We start from the raw sequence: 24,018 nt of genomic DNA, 5'->3' as shown, positions 1-24,018 counted from the left end.
AAGCTGGTGGACAGGTGAGACATGATGGATTCTGTCCAGCAACACAAACATGAGGCATGAGGAGAGAGCCTCAAGAAGCCTAGTCTGTATCTTCTTAAGAATATGTCCCGCCTCAACATGAGAGACGAAATAACTATGTTTGTTTGATATGTTGATTTAAACTGTGATGTTAACAATATATTTCTTTGGGTTTGTTGTTCATCCACAAAATGTGCAATATTTTTTTGGGTTATTTTAGTTGATTGATGTGGATGTGTGTAACTCAAATATTTCATTTTTAATTATCTCTCACATTCATTAATTTAGTAATTACAACAACAAGAATGGTGACAAATATGTAACTTTGACTGGCCTCCCTCACACATCATCATACATATTTATGAAGGCATCTCAAAAATGTGATATTTGACAACAAAATACAACTTTTTGGAAGGTTAAGGGGACACATTTTGGATATGAACATTAATAACATGAAATAGTTTGATATTGTAATGATACATTTAGTGTTCATGGTGACACATTTTCCACTTCTCCACCAAATCTCCTGACAATGTCATGTATTGTACTTACAATAGTAATGGACACAGACTTTATATGAGTTTCCTCTGCTGAATCATAGGCCGACATGACGTTGAATGCATCACATAACAAAGGTTGTTGTTGGAGTGCTGTCACTTCTATATTCAGACTTTGTATCTGCCTCTCTAATGCTGCACCATAGGGCTCTGCAGGGTTAGATCTATGTAAAGCTGCTCAATGAGCACACCTAAATCCACTGATCCACCAAATTGCCCTTCTCTCTTGAGGATGTTCCGATACTTATGTTTTCTGTGTAATACTTGTTTCCTATTAGATGTAGTGAACACTACTTTTCTGAGCTTGTATGTTCAACATTTAGTTATTTCCATGATTTGGTTTTCGGTAAATCATCATGGTTTCATATCAGTGAATATGTTCCTTGATGTTTAACACAATAGTTGAAAAACAAAGCTTTTTCCCGTTATGGCAAATTATATGTATTGTGTAATAAAGATAATATTTGTGGTGTTCTTCTTTCTTCATGCTCATTTATATCCCTTGAATGTATTAGGCTGCCTTTTTTTTTCTCTGTTCTGCAAGCTTGGCACATGTTCTAGAAACATGCATAATTTGGATGAATGTCTTATCTTGGGAAAAGCTTGGATACTAATTTCAGTGATTTAAATAATTGTAATCTCTGAGGCTTCTGGATAATACTCTGATGCAGTCATCCATTAAGCAGAGTGAAACTCCCACAGAAACACAACATGGTGCTAGCCTTTGCACACAGTCATTCTGCTTATAGAACATTAAGTGTTTAAATTATCCCTTATTACTTTGCAACACTTATTGACATTTCGGTGTAGTCTCCGTCGTGGAGCAGTTTAATTAAAAGTTGAATATTTTTAACTGTGGATTTACAGACAAGAAATATTGTTCAATTGAGCTAATGTGTCTTACTCACTCAGCTAATATTATGTTTGTTTATTATATGGGCCATGTGCTGCATGTGCGCAAAATGTTGATATACTTAAAATATAAATAGGTCATTGTTCAAATATATTTAAATTGACAGATTCAGATGCATTACTTTAAAACACACCGTGTATAAACTATAGGTATTGGGTGAAGCGTCATGTCAGCAGGATTCAAACCACCAGGAGAACGTAATACCTTTTCTTATTTACAGCACACAGATGTTTACGTACCGTTTCTAGAAATATCTCCTGAACTTCCCCACTCAATCTATCAAGACCCGAGCAGTTCTATTAGAAGTCCAAGAAAAGGCACGGGCCGGGGCATATCGCTCAAAGGAATCCCTCGCCATATGAACATTGACCCTTAGAAAGTAAAAGTGAAGAGGCACAACGTGTCTACGTACATGCACTCTCCTAAAATATTAAACGAGCAAGGGGTGAAGAAATACAAAGACAGAAACTGAAATGAAAAGGCACCACATTGCGTAAATGCTTCCCCTTAGAATAGGGTGGAAATTATGAAAAGGGGACAGGGGCTACTACTGAAGAGGGACAACAGTGAAAAGGCCCAACGTGTCTAACCTTGACGTAATATACATGTGTGACTTGTCAACAGCTGATGATCAGAGCAGATTGTTTGGTCAATTTAAAACATGTTGTTTGTTTCTCCACTACAGCCAGTTCTCTGCACCTGCTTTTACTGCCTTGGATACTAGTGTTAATGTTTTATTGAAAAATGGCTTAAGGCATTGATGTGACTAATAACCGTCCCATCTAAAACAGTGTGTTTCTTTGCTGTGGACAGACGGCAAGTAGCAGTAATCTCTCTTCACAGATGAGGTGGAGGATGGGAGAGATGATTGATTGGCAGTTAGAGGAGAACAGAGGGATTTACTCTGGACTGTTGGTTTCACTGTGTAGCTGTCTGCAACAACAACAGAGAAACAAAAAAAGACAACCACTTGTGTGATGGTTCATTAGCTTTAATACTTCACTCAGGAAGTGCACGTTGTTCGATACAAATACTGTCAGCCGTCTCTATGAAATTATATATTGAGAAACACAAAATGTCTGGAAGCATTACACATTTAACAGCAGATCATTAAAATGCACATACAGTATACAGGGCCTGCCGACCCAAGCAGTAATTATCAGATTTACTGAACTGTGAAACTAACATCAGGGAAAATACACATGCGTTCCTGAAGAGACAGCTTTTAAAAATATCACTTCCACTGTATAATTATCAACACCAGTAAAAGCAGGGTTTCACAGAACACTTTCCCGCTTTGCACAGAAACAGAACAGCTCGTCAGGAATGTATCATTATAATCTCTGGACAATGTCACTCATTTGAACATGCACACTGAACAAAAATATAAACGCAACACTTTTGTTTTTGCTCCCATTTTTCATGAGATGAACTCAAATATCTAAAACATTTTCTACATACACAAAATAACCATTTATCTCAAATATTGTTCACAAATCTGAAAAAATCTGTGATAGTGAGCACTTCTCCTTTGCCGAGATAATCCATCCCACCTCACAGGTGTGGCATATCAAGATGCTGATTAGACAGCATGATTATTGCACAGGTGTGCCTTAGGCTGGCCACAATAAAAGGCCACTCTGAAACGTGCATTTTTGCTTTAGTGGGGGGGTCTGGGGGGGTCTGAAAACCAGTCAGTATCTGGTGTGAGGGTTAGGGTTAGGGTAATGTTGTGAATCGAGTGACCTGTGTTCATCGTCCATCACATACGCCTGCCCATACCATAACCCCACCACCACCATGGGCCACTTTTTGGGGTGAAGTGTCTTGCCCAGGGACACAACGACATGCTGACTGCAGTGGGGTTTGAACCTGAAGTCCAGCTTAGCCACAGCCCCCCTAGATATGTTTGTAAACTCGTCGTGTTGGCCTTGTGTGTTTAACATTCAGGTCTTTAGCACCACGTTTTAACGGGAAGGAATAAGATCCATTAGGGAGGGGACTCAAATCAATCAATCAATAAGAGCTATTAGTCCAGTCTCTCTGGAGGACAGTTAACTACCAGCCAATCATCAGAGCAATAGAGAGAGCTTGGTTGGACTGTAGGTAGAGGAGGAGAGATTACTATAGAGAGGTTTAAATCCTGTTTAAACTTCTGTGTTATCTCAGTCCTCTGCCACTGTGTTCATAAGCTACATTTAGCCACTCAATTGTGATCAGATACTCTATTTGGGATGGTCACAGATCAGTGTTGAGATAATTGCTTCCCAGATGAAACCAGGGGATTGTGGGTATTCCGCTAAGCCTTCTAATTTAAAGTCCAACAACCCAATTGCATGGTGGGTTATGACTCCATTATGGTCAATTAGCTTTTAATAGATTGTGAACAGAAAAACAAGTTGGTGATGAACAATACGAATGGATTCAGAGGGATTTATTTCAGTAGTCCACCAATGTAACCACAGTGTCAGGAAAGAAAAGCACTTATTTAATAGCACAGTGTGTTGTAGTCAACAAAGCATGAGTGTTGCTATGACATTCTGTCACACTGTAGAATGAGGAACATCCGGTGATACATAGGATTAACTCGACTAAGTGAGTGTGGAGAGGAGCTCGGTCAGTGGAGGTGAACTGAGCCTCATGTTGTCTCTCAGTCCTGCTGGACTCGCTGCTCGTGTCCCCCGCTGGACTCTCAGCTGTCAATGGACTGAGTAACAAGTAACAGGATCACAGCTGCTGTCTCAGTGTTTTTACTGGGTTTGAATGTTTTCATCTTTCTTTCATTCCAATAAGATGTAGAAGTGTTAAGGTTTATATATCCTTTTCATTAGGAACAGCTTATAACATTGCATATGACATTTTAGATATAATGAGTCAGTCACATCCCCTCTTTAACCTTACCCTTTATTTGATCTGTTAATTTCGCTTTCGGTTCTAATGAGAAATACATTAATAAAACACTATCTCTAAGGAAGACTCTCTTTAATCTTATCTTCATATATTTAAGTTTTTCTTGACTTTCTAACTCTCAGTCTTGTGTTGGTTGGAAAGAAGTTCTCCTCAGATCTTGTTCACAGTATTTGAACCCCACTCTGTAAAACAGGACCACTGAACATCGGATTCATTCTGCGGCTCATTTGTTTTATTCCAGGCTGTGAAGCTCCATGATTCAGCAAAATGCAAAGTCCTATTACTGAAAGGATTGGATCTGTGAAACTGAAAATACAGCCTAATATCAGAGTCAGTAGATGGATCCCTCTGGGACACAGTTTATTCAAAATGCATTAAGCTGATCATGTTAAACCAACTTTAATGTACGATGTGTAGCAACTCAACAGGAATGGTTTTTCCAGGCGTCACCTTCCTGTCCAAAATGCTTTGTCTGAGTCAGATGGGATGCTGTTTGTATCTTGTTCTCTTTCGTGGGATCCTGTCAATAATGTTTTCTCTCACTTGATATTTTACATTTGAATGTCCTTTAGAAGTTCTAATACAATACAGCTTTATTTATAGAGCACTTTAAACCTCCAGACCAATGTGCTGTATAGTCAATTAAACAAAACATACAAAAAATAACACAGCACAGCTCACACACCATAACACAAGTACACGTAAAAACAATAGATAATTAAAAACAATAAAGATGTTAATACGCCAAGGAGAAGAGGTGGGTTTTAAGAAGCGACAGTGTGGAGGCCTGTCTGATGTGCATGGGCAGATCGTTCCAGTGTGGGAGCTGCTACAGAGAAGCAACGGCCCCCTCTGAGCTTTGACTTGGTTCTGGGCACATTCAGGAGCAGTTGATCCGCTGACCTGAGGGGGCAGGTTGGCGTGTAAGGGTGTTGCAGCTCAGAAAGATATGGGGGGGTCATGAGACCATGATGATAAAAATCTCTCCCCAGTTTCTTACTACATCTTCCTTTCTCCTCCATGTTGTCCTCCCTTAGAGTTCTTCTTTTCCCCTCCAGCCACCATCACAGCTACTTCCTAATGTAGTCTGATGAGAATGAGGCATAATGCTTAACAGTATTTTTCTTATCCTATCTGTATTTGTTGTGCATTGTTATTTATTTCACTAAACAATGTTTTACTTTGTTCAGTCAAGTGTGTGTCATTGTTATTATTGTTTTTTTTATTACAAAAAAGCTTTTAAGCTTAAGACAAATCAATCCAGTGATTGAACCTTTGTCTATTATATTCTTACAAAGTAAAACTGTTATTTTGTGCTTTGCAATTAGAAGCCATGGAGTGGCAGAAGCTTATCTTAATGCTATTTCTGCTGCAAAAGAATATAATTAGAGCTTAATACGCTCATATTGAAGTGACTGACTTCATAATAATTATAGTGGCTAAAGTGCTGGGTGATCAGCAGGGCGTGTACTGGGTTTTGCTTGTTTTTCCAAACCTTATGACGATGTAAATACCCTCTGGTTAAAGCTTGGATGTTATTTCAAGTTTCCAATCACTTCATATTTAAAAAAAGATATACAAATATCTACGGTAGTTCCATTTTCTTTTTAAACAATACAATACTATACTGCTTGGTCTATCAACTCATCTCTCTGAGCTCTCACTTCTTTTCAAATAGTGGTAAGCTAACTTCAACGAAATGATATACTCTACTCTCCATAGAGATGTTGTAACCGTGGAGATCTGAAGTGATGTCACTGGATAACAAGATGTTTTTGCTCTATTGATCTGAAGCTGTGTTCTTCCACTGTCAGACATGGCTGCTTTCAGCTTTGGCCGCAGTAATCCCTTATTTACAAAGTCATCCTCCTGTTGAGAGCTTTGCTCTGTTCACGGCCACTGAGCGGTTGACTTTATTGAACTCTGACTGCACTGAAGTTCCTGTTATCTTTTATAATAACGCAATATTTTAAGAGCTCAGCTTATTCAGCATTACCATTTGTGAAATGTATAATACATAACATGTTGTATATCTCAACTACAGCTATACTCCCCTAAATGACTTTTAAAAATGAAGCTGGAAGAATCACAATATTTAAATGTTTCTGTTCTTTCCAATTATCAGATAAACATATGTTTAAACCCATCTGTAGCAGGAAGTCTGCATCCAGGTTCAAAATGATTGAAATGTCTTAATCACAACCTGTGTCCTTTCTAAGGCTTACCATACACATTATTAGTCCTCTCTGGTGTTGTCTTTGGAAACATTTTCAGTTTCTACTACATCAACATATAAAACACTGTAATGATGAATCTAATGATTTTCCATTTGTCTTTAATAAAACATTCAGCTCACATAAACAGTATCACCATCCTGCATGTCTTTGTAGTGAGGCTTGCATGTGTTTACATCATTTCTTGCTAAAGTTGAAAAGACTGTTGAAAAGCCACAGACAGATTCAGCCACACTCCCTATTAGTTTTCTAAAGCAGAACTGTCACAGTGAATCACAGATCTTCAGGGTAAATTAAAGTGAAGATATCAAATAAAGCTGTGCCGTCGGATTTGCATATTATTATATGCAAAGTTGCAAGAAAAAACTTTCTGTAAAAAAAGGATGTTGTGCGTATTGTGCATTTCTCTATATGTTGCCTTGACCTGCATGCACCTTTGGATATGTATGAAACAACTTGTTCTGTTTTATTTGCATTATGTCATCATACAGCTCAGTAAACAAAATGGAAATATCATCAGCATTAGGTTTTTATTTATTTATTTGTATAGAATGCATGTTGTTATGTTATGTTATATTATTTAAAAGCCGTAGCAAGTTTTTTTGTCAGATTATTAGTGGTGGGTGAATGAGGAGCACACTGACATGTGGTTAAGGTTCAGGTGGTTAAAGTGAATAAAACATGAGCTGCTAATAAAAGGTGTCTAATGCACTCTTCTTACTGTAAACTGACATTTAAAGTGTTGACTGGCATTTGTTAGCTAAGCCAGTCTTAAAAGAAATACATCAATCTCAGAAAACCTTCACCTCGTCCTTTAGAAAGGCCAGTGAATATCCTCTAGTGTCTCTACCTCCACAATGAACAAGCAACCGCCCCCTCGGCTGGATCAAGGTGTGTAACCTCTGTGAGTAACATCCCCTCTGCAGAGTGTGTCTCTGTGGGAGGTTTACAGAGCAAACTGCAGAGAGGGTGTGATAAATGAATAAAGAAAGAGACAGAGAGAGAGAGGGGTGTGTGACACCCTGACATGGAAAATGTGTCTGTTGAGATCAGTCCTTCAGGGAAGATGATCAATGGGATCAAGAGCAGCATGTTGATGATGTTCTGCCTCAATGACACAAAGAGTCAACAGCTGCTTGTTGTGCTAAAAGCCTCTCATCAGCCTGACTGCCCTCCTGATATTTAAACATATCTACACACACACACACACACACACACACACACACACACACACACACACACACACACACACACACACACACACACACACACACACACACACACACACACACACACACACACACACACACACACACACACACACATATTTTCTTTATATAAAGTTGTATCATTAGAAACACAGAAATATGTGGATAATTGTGTGGTTGGTGGTTCTCTATGATCTAAGGTTTACTCTCTTGCATTGTTAATTTCCTTAAAATGTACAACACAATATTTATTCAAAACGCACAAGGTATGGCTGCTGGGAAACATAGGCATACCTAATTGTGAAAGTGAGAATAAAAGTCACCTAATATCCCACGCATATACTCAAATATGTAAACTTCTTTTTTTATAAAACACAAATGACTTAGTCTAGCCTAATTTTCTCCAACCAGTGAAGCGGAGTTAAAAGAGCTGGAAACACTTGAAGTTCAAATCACACCCAGTAAAGTATTGTTGCTCCAGTTCTGCTGTGATCCCAGAACAATCAGTGTACTTTGTTTTGAGTGCTCCATAAGTCATGCTTTGACACATTTGAGCTATCAATCAGATCTTCTATTTTTCTTTTTAACTCAATTGTTGCCTCTTCATCACATTTGGCATTCTGTATATCAGTTTTATATTACAGTGAATGCAGGCAGGGGATGTTTGAAAGCTCCCATCGGGGCTGTTTATATCTCACACTGCTGATGGAGCTCTTACTGTATTGGAGTTGGCAATATCTCCTCTCCTGCAGGGTGGTAATGTGTGATAAGGGTGTAAGTGTGTGTGAAGCCCAACTGAGAAGTGTTTTGACATACAGACAACTTTGTTTTGTTGTGAAATGAACGGTTAAATCTAGTGTTCTTTCTCAGTAACGAGAAATCAGATAGATCCTTCAGGCATAATTCATTTAAAAGCATTATTAAATTGTTAATGTTGTGCATGGTGTACCTATTGCACACTGAGGCCAAACAAGATCACATTTCAAATATTATCTTTTAATCAATGAAAATTAATCAGCAGAAACTTAACTGTTAAAGAAAAGAGAGGATGACATAGTAAATGAATGGTGTCAGGAAATACTGTAATGAGAGTTGAATGTTTTTAGACATGGCTGAAACCTACTTTGCTCACTATTCATCTTTTTGTCTTTTTGTTTGACTGCAGAATCACTGGTGGGTTTCATAATTACTCTCTCACTTTCACTCTTAGTAATGCATGTTATATGTTTCTTCTCTTTAACATAAAGTCATTCAGTCCATTAACTTTATATTCTTGTCCTCTTTCAAAGAGGTGTTGAGCAACAAGTGTGTTTTTTTTCTCTTGTCCTGCATAACAAATATGATTGTAACTGTAAACCTTGACTTTAATTTGTATGACTCTTTATTCATTGGATTCAAAGAAGGCCAAACAAAATGTATTTTATCGGGCACTCCCCTCACCTGTATACCAGTAAGGAAAGTGTTTGGCCCGAGGTCACATGACCATACGCCGAGCCCATCTAGTTGTGTCCAATTGGCTGATGTGAGTGGATGTTTATGATTGGTTGTTTTTTAAACGTAGAGCCTTTTGTTTTCCTGCTTCCTACTCTGTTCGAATTTTATCTGTGGGTGTTTCTCATGTCGAGGACGCTTCCTTGGTAGGACATGTCTTCCGAGTCAGGTCCTTCAGAAGAGATGCAAGAATCCTTCCTAGCCTCGGAAAACGAAGAATGGTGGAACAGGCTAACAGGTGTGCGTCATATGCGAGGCCCCGCCTTCAACGGAGCGCAATTTCCGCCAAAGATTTTGGAAATTGGTCCGCGTGCAAAGCATTGTGGGGATTTTAAGACCGTGGAGGGTACACATTTGCAGCCTCGAAATTTCCCGCAACGAAGAACGCCGGCCTCGGAAGAATTCCAAGGATCCTGGACATTGGAACAGTCCTTCGGTGGCACTCGATGACGTAGCATCCTTGAAATAGTGGCTCTGGAGGAGCCTTCCTCGACATTGAGAAACACCCTTTTTTATCCTGATGAAATCCAAAAGCCGAAACATGTTGGCCGTGGACAAGTGGTTCAGACTATACTACAGCTTTGAAAGAGCTTAACAAAATGAGTGTGTGAATTAAGACATAGGCTAACTGAAGGACAACATGAAGCAAGGACTTGTACTATCTGTATAGGGAAACACTCCAAGCAACTGCGACAAGCAACAGACTTGTGCTTTATTGGAAGTGTTTTTTAAAGAAAAATCCAAGCTTTTCTGAAAAAAAGGCAGATGTTAAAACTCAAATGTAGGTACAACAATTGGAAACAGGTACATTTTACACCAGCAGTAGCTACATTACAACATACATTTTAAAATGTTACAAAATAAAGTCACAGGTGTAATTAATTACTCTAACGAGCGCAGGTGTGATTGATCTTCAACAGTTACAGGGCCATGTTTACTGTGTATGCTAGCTCAGTAGCAATGCGTAAGTGTTATTAACTACAGCTGTGCCTCTCCTACACAACATCAAATATATGGTGAAAACTGCTTTTTAACTAAAGCTTTAATTTAGCTGAAAAACGTGGAAACGTTGCCTCTTCTGGGTAGAAAAAAGGGTTTGATCTCCTGCTACTCTGAGCTATAGGTAATTATTAGAATGGAAGAACATGCTGTCTGTGTGAAGGTCAGGGTGTTTAAAGTGCTGCTGGGTTAAGGTTAAATGTGCTGTGACTGCCTAAGAGGTCCAGAGCCACAGTGGAGGGTAATTTACTTTAGGCCTGGTTCTCAACAAGGTCTCAACTCCTGTTAAGTGCAACTACAATACATGCGGTAAAGTGGTGGAACTGAGAAGCAGTGTAACGCTCGTTTTGGATGTAGTGCCACAGAAGGCAGGCTTTATCCGTTATCTTTGTGTCTTATCTTTTTTCTTCAATTCTCATTACCCTGCTCTGGGCTACTCATCCCACTAGATCAACAGTAAGCTTGGGAAAAATACCACAGAAAACATTGCTCTCTGTGTTCCTGCTGTGACAATATTCATATTTGGAGTGCAGCTTTAAATGAATGAGCCTTCACATCAGTAGTTGTATCAGAAGCTGTTGCTGCTCCAAATGACAAAAAACTGATCCCCCATCTCAAATGAATCAATGAATCCTCCCTGTGTGTGTGAGCAGCATCTGCTCAGTTGTTTGTATTCAGCCAGTCTTTAGTGGACACTCTGCTCTGATTCTCTGTTTCACTCCAATTGCTTTTCACTGCAATTGCAGGTAGCTCTTCCACCCACTCTGTTTCTCTAACAAGGCTGGCTGAGGCATCCTCACTGATGTGCTTTTTCAGAGTACAGTTGCAAGAAAAAGTATGTGAACCCTTTGGAACTTCCTGGATTTCTGCATAAATTGGTCATAAAATGTGTTCTGATCTTCATCTAAGTCCCAACAATAGACAAACACAGTCTGCTTAAGCTAAAACCACACAAACAATTATATGTTTTTATGTTTTTATTGACCATGATTGGTCATGACCGAAAGAACGAGATCGAGGGTACAAGCGGCCGAGATGGGTTTTCTCCGCAGGGTGGCTGGTGTCTCCCTTAGGGATAAGGTGAGAAGTTCGGTCATCCGGGAGGGACTCGGAGTTGAACGGCTCCTCCTTCGTGTCGAAAGGAGCCAGTTGAGGTGGTTCGGGCACCTAGTTAGGATGCCACCTGCCTAGGGAGGTGTTCCAGGCACGTCCAGCTGGGAAGAGACCAAGGGGTAGACCTAGAACCAGGTGGAGGGATTATATCTCTTCGCTGGCCTGGGAGCGCCTTGGGATCCCTCAGTCAGAGCTGGTTGATGTGGCCAGGGAAAAGAAAGTTTGGGGCTCTCTGCTGGAACTGCTACCTCCGCGACCCGACCACGGATAAGCGGGAGAAGATGGATGGATGGATGTTTTTATTGAACACACCATGTAAACATTCACAATGCAGGGTGGAAAAAGTATGTGAACCCTTGGATTTAATAACTGGTTGACCCTCCTTTGGCAGCAATAACCTCAACCAAACGTTTCCTGTAGTTGCATATCAGACCTGCACAACGGTCAGGAGGAATTTTGGACCATTCCTCTTTACAAAACTGTTTCAGTTCAGCAATATTCTTGGGATGTCTGGTGTGAATCTCTCTCTTGAGGTCATGCCACAGCATCTCAATCGGGTTGAGGTCAGGACTCTGACTGGGCCACTCCAGAAGGCCTATTTTCTTCTGTTGAAGCCATTCTGTTGTTGATTTACTTCTGTGCTTTGGGTCATTGTCCTGTTGCATCACCCATCTTCTGTTGAGCTTCAATTGGTGGACAGATGGCCTTAAGTTCTCCAGCAGAATGTCTTGATAAACTTGAGAATTCATTTTTCTGTCGATGATGGCAATCTGTCCAGGCCCTGAGGCAGCAAAGCAGCCCCAAACCATGAGGCTCCCTCCACCATACTTCACAGTTGGGATGAGGTTTTGATGTTGGTGTGCTGTGCCTTTTTTCTCTCCACACATAGCGTTGTGTGTTCCTTCCAAACAACTCAACTTTGGTTTCATCTGTCCACAGAATATTTTGGAACATCCAGGTGCTCTTTTGCAAACTTCAAACGTGCAGATCAGAATACATTTTATGACCAACTTATGCAGAAATCCAGGTAACTCCAAAGGGTTCACATACTTGTTCTTGCAACTGTAGCTTTATGAGTGAATTAAGTGGAGGGAATACACTGAACAAACACCCCTTTTAGACATAAATGCATTATTCATCGTAAACAAAAGCTTTCACAGCTGAATACATGTCTTCACATTTATTCACATCATATATACATATACAGCATATATGCTGTTATGATGATTTGCATAGTGCAGGTAGAAAAAGTTTGCTTTTTTTTGTTTTTTGCATTTCTTTTTTCATAGTACATTTTTAGACATGTTTTGGAATTGGCAGTGCGAAGCAGATATTTAATTTGCCAGACTCGATGTAAATTGTGGTAATTATTCAGGATGGGGAATATCTCTGTGTGCCTTGAGGGGTGGTGAAGCTATTAGTCTGGTGTTTACTTTAATATCCAACCAACTCTCCTGTGATCTCCTCACCTCTGACTGGATCTCCCCACTGTGGCAGCCAAATGAAAAGACCTTTGAGTTCTTCTGGGGATATACGGCCTGCAGGTGCCTCTCTGTAAGGGAAAGGGTAAATCAATTTACTCTGCAGCCTCACGTCATGTTAGCCTTTACTCTCCAGAAGGCGGATTCAAATTTCCTGCTGATATTTTCGAGATCATCGGGGCGTTGCGACCAATTGTTTATCCATGCATATTGATAAGCTCTGCAAACAGAGTAACTTGTGGTTGCAGCTAAAATAAACAATCAAGGACATTTTCGCTGATTTAAAGCATAAAACATTTAAACCTCTGTCTTCTCTCTTTCTTCTGTTCTAGGTAAGACATCCGACCAAGTGTCTGTTTTCTTGTTTGTGGGACAGCAAGACAACTGCAGGAATTAAATGCAGCAACTTCCAGTATTAAACTCTGTACCGACAGTAAGAAACTTTATTTTCCCAACCGACCACGTTTTATTGCAGCAAAATGACATGTACAAGCTTGTGTCTGTTGTATACTGATTGGCTCCGCCTGTTAAGTGTAAAACATTCATTTCGTTGGATCTACTGATGTGTGAGCATGACTTTAGTGCCCTTTGAGAAAAGTTCATTTCATCTCTGTTGTATTCTCTTTTTGATTTGTCTTATTTAAGAGTAGATGTGTTCCTTCTATTCTAGTCTTTCCCTTTTTCTTGGCCACAGTTTCTCACCAGCCTACCTCACAACATATTCCTAATGTAGTCCAATGAGAAAGAAGCTTTACAATCTGATTCTGGATTCCCTGATTGCTCTCCATTTAAACAATGCTTAGGTTGATGTAATTTAGCCTCTTGCTGTGGTTTTGTGTTTAATGCAGAAACATGTTTAAGGCAGAACCTCAGTCTCATTAGTCTGAGCTATCTTTCATGTTGGTTGGTTTCCTGCGGTGCTGAGTTGTGTTTGTGTCTGCTGCCTTAAGTCCAGATCCCTGCCTGTTGCTGCTTCACAGTCCTGACTCTCAGCAGTGAAACAGTCTGGATTGGTTTCACTGTGGAGATGAATGGTCATATGGACACATGCTGACAGTGTTACTGGCTGTGAGGCAGCAGTCTGTTCCTAAATGTACTGAGAGGCTGTTAATGCATTTCGGCCTTACACTGGGGTGCTGCCTGGCTGTGTGAGTGTTCCCAACAGACAGCATGCCGTTATTAATATAAATACTCCTCGGTGTCTGCAGGAAGGAAGAAGCAGGAAGATGGAAGTATAATGATTCAGTCCACAACCACACTTTGCTCCAGCAGTGATGCATTGACACTTCTTTGGTTAAAGGTTGTCAGGATTCGACAAAACAAACAACACATGCTGGGAGCCTTCACTTTACAAGAAAACACACATCTATCCAGCAGTCTGTCCAAACTTAACCAATTCAATTACACAGCAGGATCAACATTTTCATCAGAGAAGGTGACAGATATTGCAATGTCATTTCAAAGTCATTTTTTTTAACAGTGAATGTGAATAAGGTTGTTGTGATGCCATCAACAATTATTTAAATGAAAAGTGTAGTAGTGTGAGGTTCGTTTCTTTTCCTTTTTCATAGAGTAACAGACAGATGTGGGATTTTATTTGATTTCTCCTTTGTATTGCGCCGTCAATTGTCTGTTTGGACTTGGTTTGGGAACCTAAGTACTGCTTGTTCATGTCCCTGGAGATTGGATGGTTACTTTGAGGGGTGATGGTTTGCGTCCTGGGCACTGCCAGGGTACTCTTGAGAAAAACATCAGACTTACTCCACTTTGCTCTGCCCTCAGTACTAGGGTTGGTTAAATGCAGTGATTACATTTCACTCTCTTTGAAGTGCTGTTCACACTTATGTGGGTGACAATTTTAGAGGTAATTCAAATCCACTTCCATTACATAAAAAAAGCTCTCTGAGTGAGTGCAGATAGGAGGACACACATACAACATTAACATGCCTGTCTGGGCGGTTTATAGGAAGTAGCGTGTAGCGAAAATGTAAATAAATAATTTACCATTGTGTTTGAAATGGGTGATTATGATTAATTATGATTGACATGGACATTATGTATAATATATTAGTAATTCCACATTTTCATTGTACTGTACAGCACACAATATTGCTATGTTCTTTAATGGTAATGTTTCATTAAATAGCAAATTCTGCATGTTCTATGCCAATCACACTTGCAGACCAACAGGGTTAATGCATTAAAACCCCCGTCTCAAGCCATTACTTATGCAATCAAAATGTATCTGGGAATGATGGGTTAAGGTCAGTGTTTAACATGTGAGGCTGCTAATGTCATGCACTTTTGTCTTCCTGGAGAGAACTTTAAATGAGCCAGGCTGAATGCTTCATTTGGTTTGAGGTCCTTTTAGCCTTTGGAATGAATGTTAATTAGAAGATAAATGAAGTGTGGCAGAGAGATTAGAAAAATCTCCTCCTCCAGGTGTCACCTACTCGAACTTAATATCGCCAAATGCAAATATAGCTCCATAATTACTTCATTTGAATAACATTTCATTTTTTTCTTTCTCAGATAGCATTTCACAAAGAAGCGAAAATGTGGCTTGTGGCTCGATGGGGACTACTTTATAGTGCTTTATCGTACATGTCAACGTTGGATACTGCATGCAAGTCTAACTGCTTTAAAAAAAAAAGAATGCATTCCATCTTTCCTTAAGAGCTCTGCAGGATATTCTACCTTCAGAAAAGGTTTCCTTCTTCATGCACCTTTTGAAATGGGTGACGCTGAGCTTCCACTTTGAAAACTATAATTAGATAAGAAGATGCAATAGTAAAGGTTTTAGTGACACATTCTAAAGTAAGCAGAGCTTTCTCTCTGTCATTGTCTCTGTCGCTCTGTTCTGGCTTTCTACGCAAAGCATGATAACAGGCAGTTATTTGTATGCTAATTCAGCGAAGAAACACATCACACATATTTAAGGTTCAGGAGAACGGAAATGAGTTTGCCCGGGACTCCGTATGAGGGTGTGTATCAGAGTGCGTTTGCTAGCATGTATTCTAAATTCACATTTGTCTTAATGCTAATATCAGGGATTGGGAATGCTGGAACTGCTACCTCCGCGACCCGACCACGGATAAGCGGGAGAAGATGGATGGATGGGAATACTGTGGGTATGCATGGGTCTGTGTGCCAGGTTCTGTGTCAGTCCAGTGTGTGCTGCCTGATAAACTATCCCCTTGTTAACATAAGTGAATCAGTTTCCCTGGCAGTAAACAGCTGTGAGCTACAGCCAGTAGGATATGGAGAGGGGGGGGGGGCAGTAGATGAACCAGAAACAGTCCTCAACAGACTGTCTGTGCAGTAGGAACATCATGCTGTCTAAGCGTGTAGACCGGCAGCTGGAAGACTTGTAGCGTACTGAAGATTATTTATTACAAATTAAAAAAAGGCTGTTAAATTCATCAAAAGCACTTTTTTTCAATACAATATTCAAAATGCTTCTCGCTGTTATAAACACAATATATATATCACTACTTGAGTATTATTATTAAGTTATCATATGTTTTTTAATTCAACAATATTTGCTTTGTCGCTAAATAAATGGACACAAGGTCAATGTCATGGGATCAAGAAAATACCCTTTGAGTCAAGCGCCTGCAACCACAGGATCTTCCTTAATATGAATCCAATTCAGCAGTTAGTCGGAAAAGCTCTGTTCTCTCTCTTACCTCTGAATTATATTTTTCTCATCAACCTATCAGTCACATAATAAATTGGAGGAAGAGCATAACTGGTTAGGGAAGGAGCATGCTTAACATACGGAAGTTGTTGAAGTTGAATTCAACATCTTGTTAGTTCAATTATAATCTTGCTGATAATTTGTTTTACACACCTGTCGGGAATAACAACGTGGTTATCACAGTAGTCCATTGGCCTTTTACTCTTCCTAATTCTTCTTACATTTCCTGGTATTAAGAGGTTGTATTGTTTTGTATGTATCCATGATGTCAAAAAGTATATAAGAATAACTTGACTCTAAATTAAAAGCTTCACTTTATTTCTAAAACAGTTTCCGTCTACATATTTGATGCACTTTAGAAAATGTTGCTGGGCTCTTAGACAGCCATGGTATATACGTATTCCTTAGCAACCTGCCTGGTTTAGTTGATTTATATTTTCTTCTGCTAAAGCGTACCATTATCGGTACAATCACTGCAATAAGTGTGCTGCAGCAATAACACATCAACAAGTACAAACGATAATTACATTACATGTCACTTGTTAGACACTTAAAATGACTTTTGTCATACATCAAGACTTTTATTAATCCCTTGTGAGGAAATTGTTTCTCTGCATTTGACCCTTCCTAGTGTTAGGAGCAGAGTGCTGCCATTTTGAACGACGCCCGGGGAGCAGTGTAGGGAACGGTGCCTTGCTCAGGGACACCTCGGTAGCACTTGGTCTTGCCAGGACTTGAACTGGTGGCCTTCCAGTTGCCAAGCCAACTCCCCTATTGACTTCGCCACCACCGCCCACTTTTATCCAAAGCAAATTACATACATTCAATACTGTGGGCAATCCCCACAGGAGCGATTTGGGGTGAAGTGTCTTGCCCAGGGACACAACGACATGCTGACTGCAGTGGGACTCGAACTTGCTACCCGATACACTGATTAGAATTTCAGCGCACTACCCACTGAGCCACAGCCTCCCACATATAATGTTCCCCTTATGTCTTTCGGTACATCATGTGTTCCTTCTTCAAAGATACATCCCATAGTCAGTACTGAGAGGTCCCTGCATTTCTCTCTCCATGCTTTTTTTGAAGAATGCTCTACATAAATGAACTCTGACCCTCTCTGTGTACAAAATAAAATGGTTCTCCAGATCTGAAGGTTACAGACAGATTGTTACAGACACTCAGCTTTACATATGTGTCTGTCTGCCTCTCTGTTGGTGTGTCTAACAGGGTTAGTGAGAGCTCTCCGCTGTCACATATTAAACTGTCTGTACTGATGTGAAGTTGCCAATATGGCAGGTGGATCATATTGGGATTTATTAAAACAAAAAACACATTAGTCATACGACTTTCAGTTGAAGCTGTTATCAATGTTTTAATTTAAAAAAAGGAAAATTATGTTTAGGGAATTACATGGTGTGTTGTGTCTGCTGTTCATTTGGTCTGTCTGACATGATTGCCAGTGAAGAAGCAGGAGAGATAAGATTTGTTTTGTTATATTATTTCATTAAAAGGTGGAGTGAGATCAGTGTAGCTGTATGTGTGTTGTTATATAACCATTAAATGTATTCAGATAGGACTTAATGAAGGACTCCATTACTGCACTGGTGTATTCACACTCGTCTGAGCAGAGCCGTTTCATCCTGCATGTCTTCACACCTGTCTGATCTTTTGAGATCACTGAGCAACACTGTAGCCCCGCAGGTAGTGAGCTGATGAGCATTCATAATGGAGGAAATTAATATTAAAGTGCTTGATAATAGAAATTAGATTGGCTTTACCTCCATTAACAGAGCTTGCTAACTCTGGTGCCCTTGGGTGTATGTGCAGTTTGGACCTGAATACGGTATATATTTCCTATTCATAAACAGTTTCCTCCACCAGAACCTTCCCATTACCTACTCTATTATGTCACACTTTGGTCCGGATTCAGTTATATTGGATAACTTGCATATAATGCCATATGCTTCATGGATATTACAAAAAGGCATGCAGATTGTAAGTCAAACCAGAACTCAGTTACATTTAATAGCTTGATTTCTTAGACTGAGAGCACCCTATTTCTTATATTTGTTGCAACATAATTAAATGTACTCTAGAGTTTTAGTCATAGTCTCCCAATAGGAGTGCATTAATTATTGCCTAAGCCTACAATCTGCACATACTCTCCCACACTCTTACATAATCAGCTTCTCTGCTTATGAGCTGCTGTTCCAACTGTCAGCCACAATGAAGGAGGGTTGAGTCGGAGCTGATTAGTCTGTCAGGTCCAATGCTGCGAGTACGGCATCCGAATGACGTGTGCAAGAGGAAGTTGTTTACCATTGGTGACACTGAGAATCTAAATTGTTTTTTCACTGCACATTTCAAGAAACTAACAAGACCACAAATTCACACATTTTAATACAGGCCACTTTTCAAACAATGGACTGGTATGCACTCACAAAAACACCTACCTCTCTGCCTGTATAGCTGTTGGATCTGAGAGAGATTTTGGTTCTCCACCTCAAAGTTGTTTCATCCTTCTGCATGAGAGAGGCTGGATCCTCAGTTCACCGTAAATCATTTTAAGTCTAAACCGGCATCCGCTTTATCTACTCATGGTTTATTGATTATCCGTCTTTTTAAAAAGGAAAACCTTTTCTTGTATGTACTCTATAGTTTGAATAGTATAGTGCAGTCTCTTCTTTATGCCTCAGAGTTACCCAAGCCTAACTGTGGCGAATTATCCAAGGCTGCCATTCAGATTTAAATGTGGTTATCTTATAATTTATTTTAAAAAGTATGTTCGTTGATCTGCTTTATATGTGAAGTATTGTGTCTTAAAGGAGGATGAAAGCGTAATTAAGGAGCACTATTGGAGTGACTTTGATGGTTATTGGACTCAGGATTCATTCATTTGGATTCCCGCTGTATGAAGAAATTAAAGGACGGCGCGGAAGTGGAAACAATTCACAAAGGGATTAAACTGTTTAAAACACATGCTCATAGTAAGCCGAATTTTGCCGATGTGTTTATCTGGATTCAAAAGTCGTAAATAATACATAATGGAGGAGACCGATCAGATCGACTGTGACAAATAATCCAACTGAAACCGGCATGGACAATGACTGTTTTAAAAATGCGCTTATCCAGAAAAGCCTAGTTTGGACACTTTACGGGCAGAAGAAACATTTCTATTAAAGAAAGAATTATACATTTCTGTCTTTTTATGCCTTTAGCTACTAACTTGAATTGTTATTCAAATTAATTAATCAATTATTTTTTATATTGTATTGTAATGTAGAGACAAGGCTTTTAGTGACAATCATGTATTGCTTTACAATTATATGTAAAAAAAAAAAAAGAAAAAAAGTCTAAATTTGATATTTGGCCTCAAATCATGGGCGCACCCCCATGGTTGGGAACCACTGTTCTATAGGTATGGACAAAGACAACAAAGCTGGACATGAGAGACAATCAAATGTAATTAATAGGTAAAAATATAGTCCATAATTGTACATATTAAAGCACTGCTATACAATGTTTAAATACATAATGTTTTACTTACACATTTAGTAAGAAAATGATACATATTAAAATGAACCCTTACCCTTTGTGTCACTGTATGGCAAGGTCACTTTTTCTGCCTGTACTTGTGGAAATATGTCATGGAGGAGGTTGACAGTAAAGGACAAGCTACTTATGTCTGTCTTGATAATTTGTGATTTTAAACCCATTGGTCTAATTTATTGCGCAGAGTTATTGAATATGCTTCCCTGTCTTATCATGTCTCCACTGATGGAGCTGCTCTGGCCCATCCCCAAGGAGCTGAAGGTTTTTGACACTCACCTCACTTTGTTTGCTACGTGACCACACCTCCTGATGTCATCCACCTAAGATATTGGTCAGGTTGTAGAGACCTTGACACTTGTTCTGCTTCACGGTATTAGCCCAGAGTTAATAGAGCAAGAGAGGAGAATTAAAACAAAAAATGCTGATTCGAAATAGGGAAATAAATGAGTCAGTCCTAGAACAAAGATTATTTGGTTCCAATGCTCCTGTCTACTTTGTAATTACATGTCAGCAGTAAGTAATGATGCTCTCTCCAGACAGTCAGAACATCAGTAACCACTCTAAAAGGAACTGTGAAGTTTAGTAATGAAATGACAGAAGCAACTCAGCTGGACTGGATGATAAAATTACTTTGAAAAGTATTGCTACTTGCATGGGTCAGTACTGATTGGTACTTTTACTGAACATTTGGATAAGCAAAGAGGTTAAAGATCATTCAAATTGACAATTAACTTTGCTCGGTGCAGTAATGACTGTTAAGGCCTCATATTATGCTCAAGTTTGTAACATATATCTGTAATGGAATCATTATTATGATCTGGTTGAACACTTTTGTCAAAATGAAAACAGAGTTGAACATTTAGATTCCTATCACTCCTTTTTCCTCAGTGAGTTGTTCAAATGTTCCAACAGTTTAATGTCGGCAGCAGATTCCCAATTCCCTATAGCCATATCTTTGATGGCTTTCCTTTGTTTCAACTATCCCTGCTTGACAATTGAGTTGAGCGGCTCTGTTCTTTATGCCTGCTTATGTTGGTTTAGTCTGTTTTCCAAAGGCTACATGATTAAGAGTTGGTGAGTATTGATGAGGAGGATATGAGGTGTTGTTGAGCATTAAACAACTGAAAAGCAACGAAATACAGTTGGTTTGATAGCACACAGTGCATCATGGTTGTTGTTGATAGCAAGATGAAGCTCCTTCATGTTGCTTCTCCCCAAGCTGACTGAAGCTTGTAGTCTGGTGTGTCGAGGTAGCATGGATGCCCATTGGACTCATCCAATTAATTAGAACAAATTAAACTTTCTAGTTTTAATGAGTGATTTGTTTACTTCTTCAGTTCACAGTGAGAGAGACAGGAAGCAGCGAGGGGTAGACTGATTGTCAGTGAGCTCTGTTCTCATTGGATCCTTAATCTCATCACATCTCCGTTAATGAGTCCCAATACACTAATGAGATGATCTGAAGGCTGTGGTCGAGGGTTTAGATGTGGTAGACTCCTCGGCTATTATAAACAAAATATGAGCCTCACCTGCAGTTCAACTTTTATGAACATTATAATGTATCTTCTACAGATGCATCAACTGATGATATGCCAGCACAATTAAAGTATGTGTGTAATCACTGTGTGAGTATTTTTAACATTGTTTTTGAATTTGTTCGTGTTTCACTGACTTCTTTGAAACCCACATTGCTTCTTCCTAACTTTTATCCTGCAAAGTGGTTAGTATTTGAGGAGAGATAAAGCTAAGGGAAAGCTAGAGAGGCTCAGTGTTGTTGATCTCAGTTGAATGAGGTCTACTGCCAGGATAAGTGGTTAGATATATGATAGATATTGTTGTTTCATACAAACACATACTGTAACCGTCAATGCCAGTCTATCTTTTAATGTTTTTCTTTCACCTTTGTTTCATCAAACATGCAAAGAGACACATTTCAGGAGATCTGGAGGAAGTAATACAAAATGTTTTTCACTACTAACTTACTTTAGACCTGTGACACTTGGGTCGTCTGCCACCTTTATTAAACTTGCCGGCAATGATCCTCACATGCAACATGCAGGCGTTTCAAAAAAGAGTTAAAAGTGCTTGTATTTGCAGAAAAAGAGACGTTAAAGTAAACATGATAAAGGGAAGGGAAACATCCCGTTCAATTAAATCCATCTACTGTCAGCTTTTTTAATTGAATGTGAACGATAATGAAGCAGCTCTTCAGACTGTAGGTAGCTCAACCCTGAAAGGTATGCTGGTAATGGAGAGGTAACAAAAGAAACACAGGGATCGATCCACAGCTCAGTTGGGTGTTATCAGGAAATCACTCTCAGTGCATCAGGGCAGCTGGAAACAACATTAACAGCCTTTCACTAAAGAGGAACTACCTGTAAAGTTTTTCTGGTCTTGTTTGAACTCTCACTCAAACTGTAGCAATATATAAAAATACAAAAAAATGTTCAACGACAATTTTCCTGTCATAGAACATTTGAAAATGTCTACGTTGACTGGTCTCAGCTTGAGTATCTCTTGAGTTGATGATTCACCCTGGCACTTATTTCACTCAGTAGGTGTTCATCATCTTCTGGGTGACTTTCCATCCACTCTGTCACCCTCCAACAAGGTCAGTGGACAGGCTTTATAAAAGTAAACTCAGGGGACGAAATCTAAAGAAAATGTTCTCCCTGGAGGAAGACTTTGCATTAGTTAATCACACGTCAGTCTCCATTATGTCTTCTACTTGTGATGAAGAGTCCTACTGTGTGCTTTTGAATCGGACTGAGTGGTTGTAGGGTGGCTTGATATAGCTACAATTTAAGTTTAGAAAATATGTAATGTGTTAAAGAAATGTTGAGGGGTTGGAAAAATTTACAGAAATCCACCAAAATCAGTCTTCCACAGAACATGTTTTATTGACTTTTTTTTTTGATCTAGCGAAATGTTGGGAAAATACTGAATGTACTCTTCTAATATCAGAGTCGCACATGATAACAAAGGCCCTACGTAGCTGTGTACGTAACAGGATGTATGATTACCTAGAAGAGCATCAGGACACAGTGGCCGTTTCTCAATCGCAAGGATACTGGCTTGGTAGTCGCATACTTCCAAGTCACTTCTTTCAGAAACGAAGCAAGTATACTTCCAAGCCACAGCTTCGGAAAACAAAGAAGAATGGAACAGGCTAACAAGTGTGCCACTCTCTCTAACGGTTTCAACATAAACTGTACCGAAAATAAATACCTCACGATGTCTATCTAATTATGAAATTGCTTTACTTTCACGAAACACATTTTTGGTGATAAGAAATGCAACAAAGTAACATATTTACCAACACATGTTCTACGCCACTACATACTTACATTTAAATGTGTGCTGTGCTGCGTCGGCTCAGCCATTCTCCACAAGGGTTTTTGAAATTGGTCCGTGCGCAAAGCATTGTGGGGATTTGAAGGACGCGAAGTCTACCCATGTGCAGCCTCGAAATTACTCCCAAACCAAGGACGTGGCCTCGGTGGAATTCCAAGTATGCTGGAGATTTGAACAGTCCTTCGGCGGCACTCGATGACGTAGTATCCTTGAAATATTGGCTTGGAAGCCAGTTTCCTCGCGATTGAGAAACGGCCTCTGTTTTAGGCATACTGTATGATAGCTATTAACATGATGATTCAGTCTCTATGGAGATAGACATATGACTGTCATGTGTATTGCTTACGCAGGCCTTTAGCTAATCTGAACTAAACATTGAATACTGCTTTGAACCGGTATTCTTCCATCTTGTGACCGTAACACTCTCTTGTATATAAGCATGTCAAGGACACTGTTCGGGGAACTATTTGTCCCATGCAACCTCT

General features: G+C 39.5%; 1 protein-coding gene across 1 annotated transcript in view; it reads left to right on the top strand.

Moving 5' to 3' along the window:
- Nucleotides 1-24,018, top strand: part of lsamp (limbic system associated membrane protein) — a 678,342-nt gene that overhangs the window by 148,960 nt on the left and 505,364 nt on the right. The gene's annotated exons all lie outside the window — the stretch shown is intronic.

This window comes from Notothenia rossii (assembly GCF_949606895.1).
Source record: "Notothenia rossii genome assembly, chromosome: 4".
In the NCBI taxonomy this organism is placed as follows: Eukaryota; Metazoa; Chordata; class Actinopteri; order Perciformes; family Nototheniidae; genus Notothenia; species Notothenia rossii.
This window is presented reverse-complemented; position numbering and strand designations above follow the sequence as displayed.